This window comes from Suncus etruscus, chromosome 4 (assembly GCF_024139225.1).
Source record: "Suncus etruscus isolate mSunEtr1 chromosome 4, mSunEtr1.pri.cur, whole genome shotgun sequence".
In the NCBI taxonomy this organism is placed as follows: domain Eukaryota; kingdom Metazoa; phylum Chordata; class Mammalia; order Eulipotyphla; family Soricidae; genus Suncus; species Suncus etruscus.
The window spans coordinates 117,967,823-117,980,594 of NC_064851.1; the positions used below are offsets into that span (position 1 = coordinate 117,967,823).

Genomic DNA, 12,772 nt, shown 5'->3' on the forward strand with positions numbered 1-12,772 from the left:
ACCATATGGGATGCTGGGATTCGAATCACCATTCTTCTGCATGCAAGGCAAATGCCCCACCACCACCATGCTATCTCTCTGGCCCTAGAATTATATAAATCTTAATAATATTTTATATCTTAGCTATATCTCAGAGAAAACAGGTGGATTTCTTTTTTGCAGGTTTTAAACTTTACACTTTTTTTTGGTTTTGGGGTCACACCGAGTGGTACTCAGGGGTTACGAGGGGTTACTCCTGGCTCTGTGCTCAGAAATTTCTCCTGGCAGGCATGGGGAGTCATATGGGATGCCGGGATTTGAACCACTGTTTGTCCTGAATTGTCTACATGCAGGCAAATCTATCTCTCCAACCCCTAAACTTTACACTTTAAAGAGGTAATTTGTTTGAAACAGGGGCAGAAGAGGTACATGTGTATATCTAAATCACCAACCCAACAATATTGAAAGCATGAGATCAAAACTACAATAACCCAACATAAAAAATGTGCCTGTCAAGGAGGAAGGCTGGAGGATCAAAGGGAACTTGAGGATGTTGATGGAGAGAAGATGGCACTGGTTATAGGAATGCTGTTGACATAGTGTGTGCCTGAAATTCAATCATGAATAACTTAGTAAATAACAGTGCCTAAATTTTCTTTTTACTCTTCATTACCTAGCTATTTCAGTTTTCCATTTTTTGCATTCATGCACTAATAATAAAGAAAGGATGCCACTCAGACCACTTAATGTTGATAATGCTTAGCTAGCAAACTACAGAAAAATAAGGAGCCAATTATGCAAAATAAATAACAGAGTGGCTTTTTAAGTGATGGTGTCTACAGCTCTCTCACCTTGAATGGTTCTGATCTTACATGAAAAATATTTACAAAATTAGACAGGAGACAATGAATAGCAATAAACCTTTGTTGGAAGAACAAAGAACAGGTTGGAGAGGAAGAATAAATGGAAAATTAGTACTGTGATTCAAACTCAGTTGCCATTGTTTCCATGTTTATGTTAAGAAGATAAAGAGTATGTAGAGCAAGTACGAAGCCAGAAATTTAATTAACTGTTCAAAAGAACTTAATTGTTACCTGGAGAGTGAAAAATAATCAAGGAATTTGAGTATATTTGGTAAGCAAGAAGAAATGGTTAAAAACTTGCATAAAAACAATGAAGTGTCACTGAAATAAACCAACTATCATAGACTTTAAGTCAAGAAAAGCAGAGCCAAACTTAGCTCTGTTCTTGATAACCCCTCTTTCTTTCCTTTAAAAAAAAAACTCTCAGAGTTAACTCTGAAACATGGGATCTTAAGCTGGCACTGTTGACATTCAGACTGGATGCTTTGTTGTGGGATTCATCCTGTAGATTAAAGGATGTTTAACAGATCCCTGGTTCTGCTCACTGGCTACGAGTAGCACCTCTTCATCATATTTACATTGTCACCAGTGCCTCTCAGGTGAGAACCACTGTTCTCTAAAGGCTGTATTGTAGAGAAGAAATAGTATTTGTGTTAGATATTTTTGGGGTTATGAAATATGTGTTTATTCATATTTAAACTGTACTTTGTTTGACTCATGCACTTTTTAAAATTCTTGTGGTAGGTTTCTCAGACTTGAAATCTTAAGATATAATAAAGGAGGAAACAAATGAAAAAAAAAAAACCTCTCAACAAGATGGAGATGAAAGGAACCTTTCTCAATCTAGTCAAGGCCATCTAACACAAGCCAATGGCAAATATTATCCTCAATGGAGAGAAACTGAAAGCCTTCCCTCTAAACTCTGGTACAAGACAAGGTTGCCCCCTCTCACCACTCCTATTTAACATAATACTGGAAGTACTTGCTACAGCGATTAAGCAAGAAAAAGATATCAAGGGAATCCAGATAGCAAAGGAAGAAGTCAAGCTCTCACTGTTCGCAGATGACATGATACTATACTTAGAAAACTCTAAAGATTCTATCAAAAAACTTTTAGAAACAATAGATGCATATAGCAACGTAACAGGCTATAAAAACACACAGAAATCAATGGCCTTTTTATACACCAATAATGATAGGGAGGAAATGGATATTAAGAAAACAACCCCATTTACATTAGTCTCACATAAACTCAAATACCTTGGAGTCTACTTGATAAAGATGTGAAGGACCTATACAAAGAAAACTATAAAACCCTGCTACAAGAAATAAGAGAAGACACACGGAAATGGAAATTCATACCCTGCTCTTGGATTGGCAGGATTAATACCATTAAAATGACAATACTCCCCAAAGCTTTGTACAGATTTAATGCGATCCCTCTAAAGATACCCATGACATTTTTCAAAGAAGTGGATCAAACACTTCTGAAATTCATTTGGAAAAATAAACACCCATGAATAGCTAAAGCAATACTTGGGAAAAGGAATATGGAAGGTATAACTTACCCCAACTTTAAACTATTACAAAGCAATAGTTATCAAAACAGCTTGATATTGAAATAAAGACAGACCCTCAGATCAGTGGAACAGACTTGAGTACTCAGAGAATGTTCCCCAGATATACTGTCAACTAATTTTTGATAAAGGTGCAAGAAATCCTAAATGGAACAGGGAAGGCCTCTTCAATAAGTGGTGTTGGCACAACTGGCTAGCCACTTGTAAAAAAAAAAAAAAAAGGCGAATTTAGACCTCCAGTTAACATCATGTACAAAGGTAAAATCCAAATGAATTAAAGACTTAGATATCAGACCTGAAACCATAAATTATATAGAAAAATATGTAGGTCAAACACTCCATGACATTGAGACTAAAGGTATCTTTAAAGAGGAAACAGTACTCTCCAAACAAGTGAAAGCAGAAATAAATAGATAGGACTATATTAAGCTGAGAAGCTTCTGCACCTCAAAGGAAATAGTGCCCAAAATACAAGAGCCACCCACTGAGTGGGAGAAACTATTCACCCAATATCCATCAGATAAGGGGTAAATATCCAACATATATAAGGCACTGACAGAACTTTACAAGAAAAAAAAAATCTAACCCCATCAAAAAATGGGGAGAAAAAAATGAACAGACACTTTGACAAAAAAGAAATACAAATGGCTAAAAGGCATATAAAAAATGCTCCACATCACTAATCATCAGGGAGATGCAAGCAAAAACAACTATGAGGTAGCATCTCATGCCACAGAGATTGGCACACATCAAAAAGAATGAGAACACGCAGTGCTGGTGGGGATGTGGAGAAAAAGGAACTCTTATTCACTGCTGGTGGGAATGCTGTCTGGTCCAACTTTTGTGGAAAGCGATATGGAGATTTCTCCAAAAGCTGGAAGTTGAGCTCCCATACGATCCAGCTATACCATTCCTAGGGATATAACCTAGGAATACAAAAATACTATACAAAAATCCCGTTCTCACACCTATATTCATTGCAGCATTGTTTACAATAGCCAGCCTCTGGAAACAGCCTAGATGCCCCTCAATAGATGAATAGTTAAAGAAACAATGGTACATATACACAATGGAATATTATGCAGCCATCAGAAGAGATGAAGTCATGAAATTTTCTTATACATGGATGTATATGGAATCTATTATGCTGAGTGAAATAAGTCAGAGGGAGAGAGATAAGCACAAAATGGTCTCACTCATCTATGGGTTTTGAGAAAAATGAAAAACATTTGCGTAATGATTCTCAGAGACAAAATAGAGGAGGACTGGAGGTCCAGCTCCTGACATGAAGCTCACCACAGGGATTGTTTAGTGCAGTCACAGAAATAATTACACTGAGAACTATCATAACAAAATGTGACTGAATGAGGGAAGTAGAAAGCCTGTCTAGAGTACAGACCTGTGTGGGGTGGGGAGGAAGGACACTTGGGATATTGGTCACATTGCACTGGTAAAGGATTTTGTGTGTGTGTGTGTGTGTGTGTGTGTGTGTGTGTGTATACATATATAAATCAAAATAAAAGAAAAGAAAGGATAAGGCCTCCCAATTCTTACCACAGGCTGTGTTCTTTACACTGACTGTATAGAAAGAGGAAGTACAGTAAACGCACCCTATATACACCTCAACCCAGGCCCTTTGCCTGGTCTGTATTGTAAATTGGGGGACAAAAAAATAAATAAAAATAAAAATCAGGCAATAATAAGTGCTGCATTGCATTAAGAGCAATAAATGGGTCCTTAGGGAAACCCTTTATACACTCTATAACGTATACATTCTTGGGATTTCTTAGCCATCTTTAAGATTCCATTTGCTCATGACTCCTGAGGAGTACATGAATGTACAACAGTTAATGCAAAGATCATTTTATGGCTCTTAATGCTAAGAGGTAGAGTTTTCCCTATCAAAAGTTAAAAGAGGGCCAGAGTGGTAGCACAGTGATAGAGCATTTGCCTTGCATGCAGCTGTCCCAGAATGGATGCAGGTTCCATCTGTGGCATCCCATATGGTCCCCCGAGCCTACCAGGAACGATTTCTGAGCACAGATCCAGGAGTAACGCCTGAGCACTGCCGGGTGTGACCCCCCTCCCCCCAAAAAGCTAAAAGACTAAACCTAGATCAACAAGAGTGAGCAGGACAGACTAGTGAATAAGGTGTTTCCCATGCACATGACTGACTGGGCTCAATCCCCAGCACCCAGATGCCCCCCTCATCACCACCAGTAGTGATTTCTGAGTGCAGAAATTTCTGAGTGAGCACTTTGGGTACAGTCCAAGTCCCCAGCCCTTCAAAAAAAAAATCTAGGACAACAAAAGTATACTGAAATAATTATCACTTGATTGGATACCAGAATTCCAATTGTTTCTTTCTTTTTTTTTTTTTTTTTTTTTTAACGCTTCACGAATTTGCGTGTCATCCTTGGGCAGGGGCCATGCTAATCTTCTCTGTATTGTTCCAATTTTAGTATATTTGCTGCTGAAACGAACACACCAACTGTTTCTTATATTAGCTTTTAAACCTTAGTGTTTTATTAGGTTGACACCTAATTGAGCTCACATTTATATTAATTTGTCAAATCTTCCTGGATAGCCCTAGTAGAGATTTGGAAAGCATGTCTCCTTATCCAAGACTCACAGATTCTACAGTAAATTTCCCAATTATTGTTGTTGTTTTATGTCTTTTGAACTTTTGAAGAGATATTCAAGAACATTAAGGAGCACTCCCAGTGAATCTAAGTCCCGTGGCTGAAGATCAAATTACAGGGCCTGAGTATACAATGATATTCAAATTCTGGATGCCTGGAATTACCAGAGCCAGCCCTGCCTATGTTTTATAACCTTCTAGGCTACACCAGCCATTCTTGGGAGTCTCCATGTGGAATTGAAATCAAGCCAATTTTACACCTGTCCCCACTTCCATATATCTCCCTAACCCCAATTCTTTTTGGCCAGGGGGCATTAGGAAATTTGGTACATATATTGCCTATTGATACTATATAACATGCAAAAAAATCAACCTATCTGAGTTGGCTTAACTTCAAAGTATGTTAAGTGGGAAAAGAGTTCAAATAAGAAGCACAAACAAATTGTGTTTTAAATAAATAATACATAAATTGCTGTGCCTATATACACCTCAATAAATATATAGAAAGAGATTTGGGTGATAGTACAGCAGATAAAGCACTTAACTTGTATAAAGCCAATCAAGATTCAATCCCTGACAACATATATGGTCCCCTGACCATAACTAGTAGTAGTCACTGAGTGCAGCTACAGTAGTAAGCACTGAGCACCACCAAGTATGCCCCAAAAATCCAAAACTAAATAAACTGATAACAATACCTAATGCTCTCAGTGTTTATATTTAAAACAAATAAAATAACAATAGAAGAGACTTCGTGTTTCACTGTATATCTTGTCATATGGATTTTTGCATTGAAATATGATAAATTATTTAACAAAAATGTTTAGTTAAAAATTTTAGTTATTTTAGAATTTAGAGTGAAATAAACCAGCTGTTTAATAGTTGTGATTAACTATATGCTATACATAAATGTATATACGCATAGAAAATATATTTATTTTATGTTTGGGTTTGGGCCATACCCAGCAGTGCTCAGGGATCATTGCTAAAGGGGCTTGGGTGACCCAGTGAATGTGGAGATTAAACCCAGGTCTGCCTTGTGCAAGGTAAGTACCCTACCCACTGTGCTATCCCTTTAGCCTCAAGATAAGGTGTTTTAATTAAGATGACACATCTTACAAATATCACGTGTTTTAAAGGATCCCTTATAGATGCAATCTTCAATGGGTTTTTAAGAGCATAATGAAATGACTTTCTAAACTAGAAAGATGAAAAACACATCCCAATCTAAAGGAAGAAAAAAAAGGAATTGGAGTTTATCAATAGCCTAAGGTACAGGGACATTGAGAAGTAGGACAGAGTGAATATGTGTTGATGACTGACAGGAGCGCAAGCTAAAATTCGGAAGAGGAATAAAATGATTTTTAAGAAATTTAGTAATAGAACAGCTTCTTCAAGTACTACATCTTCTAAAAGCAGTAGATTCGCTCACTTGGCATCAATTATAAGGATAATATAAAGGGATGTATCTGACCTTTTGTGATTTTTATGAGCCCTTTGAATCCCATTTAAATTTCTCAATACTAGCTCTGTAACAAGGAGGATCATATCAAGGTATTCATACATTTTATGAAACTTCTTTTCCTAAGGGTGTTGGACTCTGGGCGCTAGTGTTCTGTGCTATGGTGGTTGAGCTACACTTCCAGGAAAAGAAAGTGGTACTAGAGGAGTCCCTTAGAATCAGCTTCAGAAATACCTCTTGGGGTGGGGCTGCACTGGCAGCATCAGCTATGCTGGGGACATGCTCTGGTTAGAAATGACTCAGGTTAAGGAGTGTTTCATAGCAAATGTTTCCACAGTCATCCCTCTTACTTAGACTTTAGCACCTGTCATCCTAGTCAGCACTGCTGAGGGAACATATTTTGCCCTCCTTTGGCTCCACAGAGAGGATTATCCCTAAGCCACTTTCCACCACTTGTTTCCTCTGCTGGTGGTAACTGTGGAAATCTCTCTGACCTATGGCTTAGCTCCATTCCTTTCATTCCCTCAAAGAAAGCTTACTCTTCTGCTCAACATTTTCTACCCATTAGTACTTCCCAGACTTGTTACTCATCCTAAATGCTTGCTGCTTCTTAGTAGTTACCTATGTAGAAATACCAGCCCTAGATAGACTGCCAAAGTCTAGATGAATAAATTCTGGGTTCTGGATTTGCCCCCTCTTTAACCATATATTTCAAAATGATCTCTATATAGCATAAATTATTTTAGATGTAACATATATGAGGGTCATCTGTTTGTTTTTGGACCATACCCAGTGGTGCTTAGGGTTACTCCTGGCTCCATGCTCAGAGCGCACTCTGAGAAACCACTAATAACAGGCTTGGGGAGCCATATATGGTGCCAGAGATTGAACCCAGTAGACTGTATGCAAGTTAAGTTCCCTACTGCTGCACTATCTCTCTGGCTCAGATGTTACACTTTTCAATGAGTTGTCAAATTTCTGAGAGACTGGATAGAGAAGATAGGTTCCTATGATAGGAAACTGCCATAGAAACTATAGTTCAAAAGAACCCATAATAATCTTCACAGAAGAAATCATAAGAGGTAGGAATCAGGGATTAGGCACTGGTCTAAGAAGCACCTGAGCCCTGGTGCCATCACATGTACCAAGTGCTATTCTGGTGTCACTGGCAGCTTTGCCATCTGCGCTTCCAGCCCACCACTAGAGATTTCCAACTATACCACAGCTAAATACTTGCACCACAACCAAAGGGATGGGGAGAGCACAATTCAGAGAACATGACTAAATAGTCTGACCAAGTGTAATCTCCTATCATTGCACAACAGTATTAACGGGGGTAGGGGGTGAAGTTTCAAAGAAGATGAAAATTGGACCAAGAAAGAAGGACTGAGCTGAAGAAAGAGAGCAAATTAGAAAAGAAATTTCAGAAAAGGGGGTATACATAGCCAGGTGGTCAGGAACACATACTTAGAACAACTTTACCTGTCAGGGAAAAAAACCTGTAACATTAACAATACTTGTGAATATAAATACTTGTGATTACAAGTATTTATATTATTATAGTGTTTAAATAAAATAAATAAGATTTAAATAAATATGTATATATATTCTAGCCACAAGAAAAAAATGTAGCCTGGGCACTATGACTGTACTTGTGCAACTGATTCCTTGCCATGTGGCAATGTCTGTCACACTGCCAAACAGGATGCTGCTGATTGGTGTCATTTTGCTGCCACCCTTCATAACTTGGCTAATCCCATCCCTGAATCTCAGGTTCCTCATTCTCACCTCTGAAATAGATTCTGAAATAGATAGCATTTATCTTCCAATCAGGAATTTCCTGATCATCTGGAAGATCCACCCTTGTCACTGCAGAAAACTCAGAAGTATTCTCAATATTCTACCATTTATATCATTAAAATTAGTTTAATTAATTTAGTCTATTAATTAGATTTATAAAGTTAACTAGTTAATACTTGATGGAGTAGGATACATAAAGGAAATGCTGAACAATATAAACATTAAAACTAAAACAAATAAACCCAAATTAGTAGAAAAGATTCATATCATAAAGAAAAAAATTTATAAAAGATATGATAGCCTTGAATGTGTATGCATCTGAGACGCACATTAAATTCTCTTCAGCAAAATTTGGCAGAAATGCAAAGATTGATTGACAAATCCACAGCCTAAGGAATTTTATACACATTTGTCAACAAGTCATAAACTCAATCAATAAAGTAAACAATACATTAGAATTGAAACCACTAAAATGGTAATTCTAAATAGTCCCCTCTCAAGAGAAAGACTAAGTTCTCCACCTACCTCAGAAAGAAGCTTCCTACTAAAAGCAAAATAATGATGGTCACCAACTCTTCCCAGGTAATCCGGTCAGGGCTGAAAACTTAGGGACCTTCTCAGAATGGGTGGGAGCAGATTTCCCTTTCTGGCCAAAGCCACAGTGGCCTACTGCCATTCCCAACAACTTCTGACAAACACAACCCAGCTCAATTACTTAACCTTATCAAACTGCCAAGCCACAAAATTAGTTTCAGATCTATAGATCCTGTGCCACACAGATGCAAGTGACCACAAGATACCTCCTAATTACATAGTAGTGTCAGGCCAATAAGATCACATCAAATCCAGCGAGAAAGTTGCATAGAAGAACACCAAGCTCAGTGAGCCAGAACAGTAACACAGAAGGCTCAGCTGGCACCAACTATAACCCAGAAAATCCTCTGACACTGACTGTAGTAACACCATTGAGAGATGTAGTAATTATTACAAATTGATCCTTATTGCTGTAAGTTTTGATCATTTTATTTTGCCTTTGTATTGTAACAAACAATAGGAAATAAATTTGTATTTGCAAGGGGGGCAATCTAAGGGATATGATGGAAACTGGGGACACTAGTGGAGGGAAGATAACAGTGGTGTGAATGCCTTAATGCCTGAAACAACTGTATTATAGACTACTTGTTAAATTACAGTGTTATAATAATATTATATTTTAGCCTTTGAGCCACACCTGGTGATGCCCAGGGGTTACTCTTTGTTCTGAATTCAAGAATCATACCTAGCAGTGCACAGGGAAATAAATAGGATGTCAGGAATAGAACCTAGGTGGACTGCATTTAAGGCAAGCACCCTACCCACTGTATTATTTCTCTGACCTCAATAAAATTTGAAGGAGGAGGAGAAAGACAAGGAGGAGAGAACTAAAACAATTCCTGGACTCAACTGGGACCAGCCAAAAGAAGCTAGTTTTCCTGTGTCTGAGAGATAGAGAGAAAAAAGAAATACTAGAAGCTCTTTTGGGGGGGTTAAAAAAAAACAACATAGGGGTTAGAAAGACAAAACAAAGGATAAGGCTCTTGCTTGCATGTTGCTGACCAAGTTCAATTCCTAGCACCCTATGCAGTTGCTGGAGCCCACCAGGAGTATTCCCTGAACACAGAATCAGGAGTGATCACTGAGCACTGCCAGGTATAGCCCCAAAACACACACACCAAAAAAAAAAAAGGTGAAAAAAATTAACTATTCAGTTTAAAAGGAAAAAATTGACACCATTCAGAAACAGCAACCACAGCACTGAGTGGGGACTCAAGTGAGGTACCAACAGACTCCAGGTAACTAGGTTTTCAGGCTTTTAATAAAGCAGACAGCTGCAGGCAATGGGTGTCAGATTGATGAGCATCTCTAAAGGATTTAAAGAGTCTGATTTAAAGAATCAGTTTAAGAGATCTGGGCACTCCTATAGAATTTAAGGTCAGGTTAGTCATTTCTCTTGTGGAGTAATAATAATGGACAGAGGGTGTTGGAGCAAGGAGTATTTCTCTTTGTTCAGAGTGGGACTTAATAGAATGTTCACTTTGTGAAAACTCAACTGCTTACTTAACCATTTTGAGAATTCCTGAATGTATATTATGCTTCCATAAAAAAAATAAAAATTTTAAAAAGAGAGATCTGGAGTCTAATCAAAGCTTGATCATTTGAGTTAAGCATAGTTAAAGTTTGTTGATCACGAATAATGATGCCCTTTCCATTTATTTTCCCTAATCCGGTTTACCCAGAACAATAGAGTCATTTAAGGTAGGGAATTTAGTTATTAACACTCCATGACCTCCCTTTAATTTCACCCCAACCAACCTCTCAGAATACCTTGTTTTGTAACTGGTACGCTTTTAGACATGTCTCTAAACAGATGCTGATTTTAATAACTCAGAATCTCCTGTTGTTAAGATTTCCAAAGACTGGGAGAGGTACAATCAGTTTTCAAAGGTAAAACAGACTTGGGAACGTAGGTAGGAATAATATTTAGAGGCTCTACACCCCCTCACATATGCTGTGTTCCTTTCTTCAAACTCAGGTTACAGGAAATGAGGGCAGAAAGAGATTAAGTGTCTGGTTTAGCCAGGGAGCTGCAGAGCCAAGATTAGAACTCCAGGCTCCCAGAGTCACTTCCTCTGTGTCACATTTCTGCCTTATTTCCTGTTTTTCAACTCAAGCCAATCATTACATAAAATTTGTAAACCAGTCACCATTAGGAGAAAAGTAAAGCCTTCAGGAAATTAAGAATACTAATAATGAAAAGAAAGCAATGCACATATGAAATATTTGCCCATGTGTATAATAAATAGCTATGACCTCTAGATATTAGGATGAATATCTTACTTCATTATGCACTTAGCTGATAAATCTGAATGAGGTATGTTGATTTCTGTATTGTCTTCTGTATTTAACTTTTCAATAATGCTCATCGTTTGAAGTGGCAAGAAATGACTAAAGTAACCCAGAACCTATATATATTTTACCTGTCTTAAATTATATATATAAAATGTTGATAACACATATCGGAAATAAGATACCTTTTATAAAAGCTAGGGTATTTTATTCTTCCTGTAAAGACTCAACTAAAGGTTGGAATAGACTTGTTCTATAATATAGTTTCTGCTATTTGTTTCTGTGTTCTATAACAGATGGTAAGCTTTTTCTATAAAGTACCACAGAGGAAATGTTTTGAGATTTAAGTCATACAAGTCTCAGTTGCAATTTCCTCTGTCACTATAACAAGAAAGCAGTAGTGGATGATCTGCAACCAAAGGAGAAAAAGCTAGATTTGGCCTTAGGCTATGGTTTCTCTGCCCTCAGTTCTTTCTACCTTATTGTTTGGTGAGGCAGGGTGGTTTACCAAGTACCTAGCCTTAATGAACTGACTCATATTTTTGTAAGCAACTAGACTAAATCTCTAATCTTTATCATTTTTTGTGTATGCCTGATTCACCAAAGAGAGAATACACTTTCTTGATGATGGGGACAATTCTTCATTAAATGTGTACGTATCAAACAGATCCGATTCCAATCTTGGGCTGGCCACTGATTAGCTGTATGACACTGGGCAGGTTATAGACTCCAAGCCCTCATTTCTTTCTCTGTGAAGATGAAACTCACAAGGATTTCTCACTGGCAGTAGAATGAAATTACACCCATACGGGACATCATGGCAGAGGCCTCTCTCTTCAGACCAAAACCCTCTGTGTGATCTTTCCAGATTACTAGTAAAAGTGTTATTTCTGAAAACCATGGATGGCTCTTGGTGGAGGTCCCCATTGTTTGGTTGCTCTGGTAGAGTGAGGCTCTCTTGAAATGGCTTTGAAACCCTATCCTGGCCTGTTGACACTTACTCTGGACATGACATTACAGATAGTTACAATCTATGGGGCTGAAAAGTTTGGCCCCTAATCATCCTCCCATAAGGAGAGATGGCCAGTTTAAGGCATTATTGAGTGTATATTAGAGGAAACTGCTGTATACCATGACACACACAAACACACACGCGTGCACACGCATACGCACACACACACACACACACAGGATCACCACCACTACCACAGACATGGTGCTCAGCCAATGCATGTAATTTTCTTGGATGGATAAGTGAAGGACCAAGGCTATGTTCTTCATATCCCCTAGTCACACAGTTATTCTTCACATGCTTACATACATGCTTACATGCTAATCTGGAGGTTCTTTCATGGGCTTCAGATTATAGTCACCAACTAAGCTCTCCTTGTCAAAGATTGACTGAACTGCTTTTCCATTCCTTAGCCATCCCCACACCCTTTTCTTGGCCCTCTTGAATAACCAGAAGTCTTACTTCAGGCACCTTTAGCACCTCACTCCAATACCAGTGATTGATGCCAAGGATCAAACTTGGGGCTTCCAATTGTACCCCATCATTTTGAGT

At 38.1% G+C, this 12,772-nt stretch overlaps 2 non-coding genes across 2 annotated transcripts; one reads left to right on the forward strand and one right to left on the reverse strand.

Annotated features, from left to right (window-relative positions):
• The first annotated feature begins 3,956 nt into the window (after positions 1-3,956).
• Positions 3,957-4,089, forward strand: LOC126007769 (small nucleolar RNA SNORA51). The gene has a single exon (XR_007495254.1). It is a non-coding gene; the product is annotated as a small nucleolar RNA SNORA51 (small nucleolar RNA).
• A 709-nt stretch (positions 4,090-4,798) lies between these two features.
• Positions 4,799-4,901, reverse strand: LOC126007382 (U6 spliceosomal RNA). The gene has a single exon (XR_007494958.1). It is a non-coding gene; the product is annotated as a U6 spliceosomal RNA (small nuclear RNA).
• Positions 4,902-12,772: the final 7,871 nt, after the last annotated feature.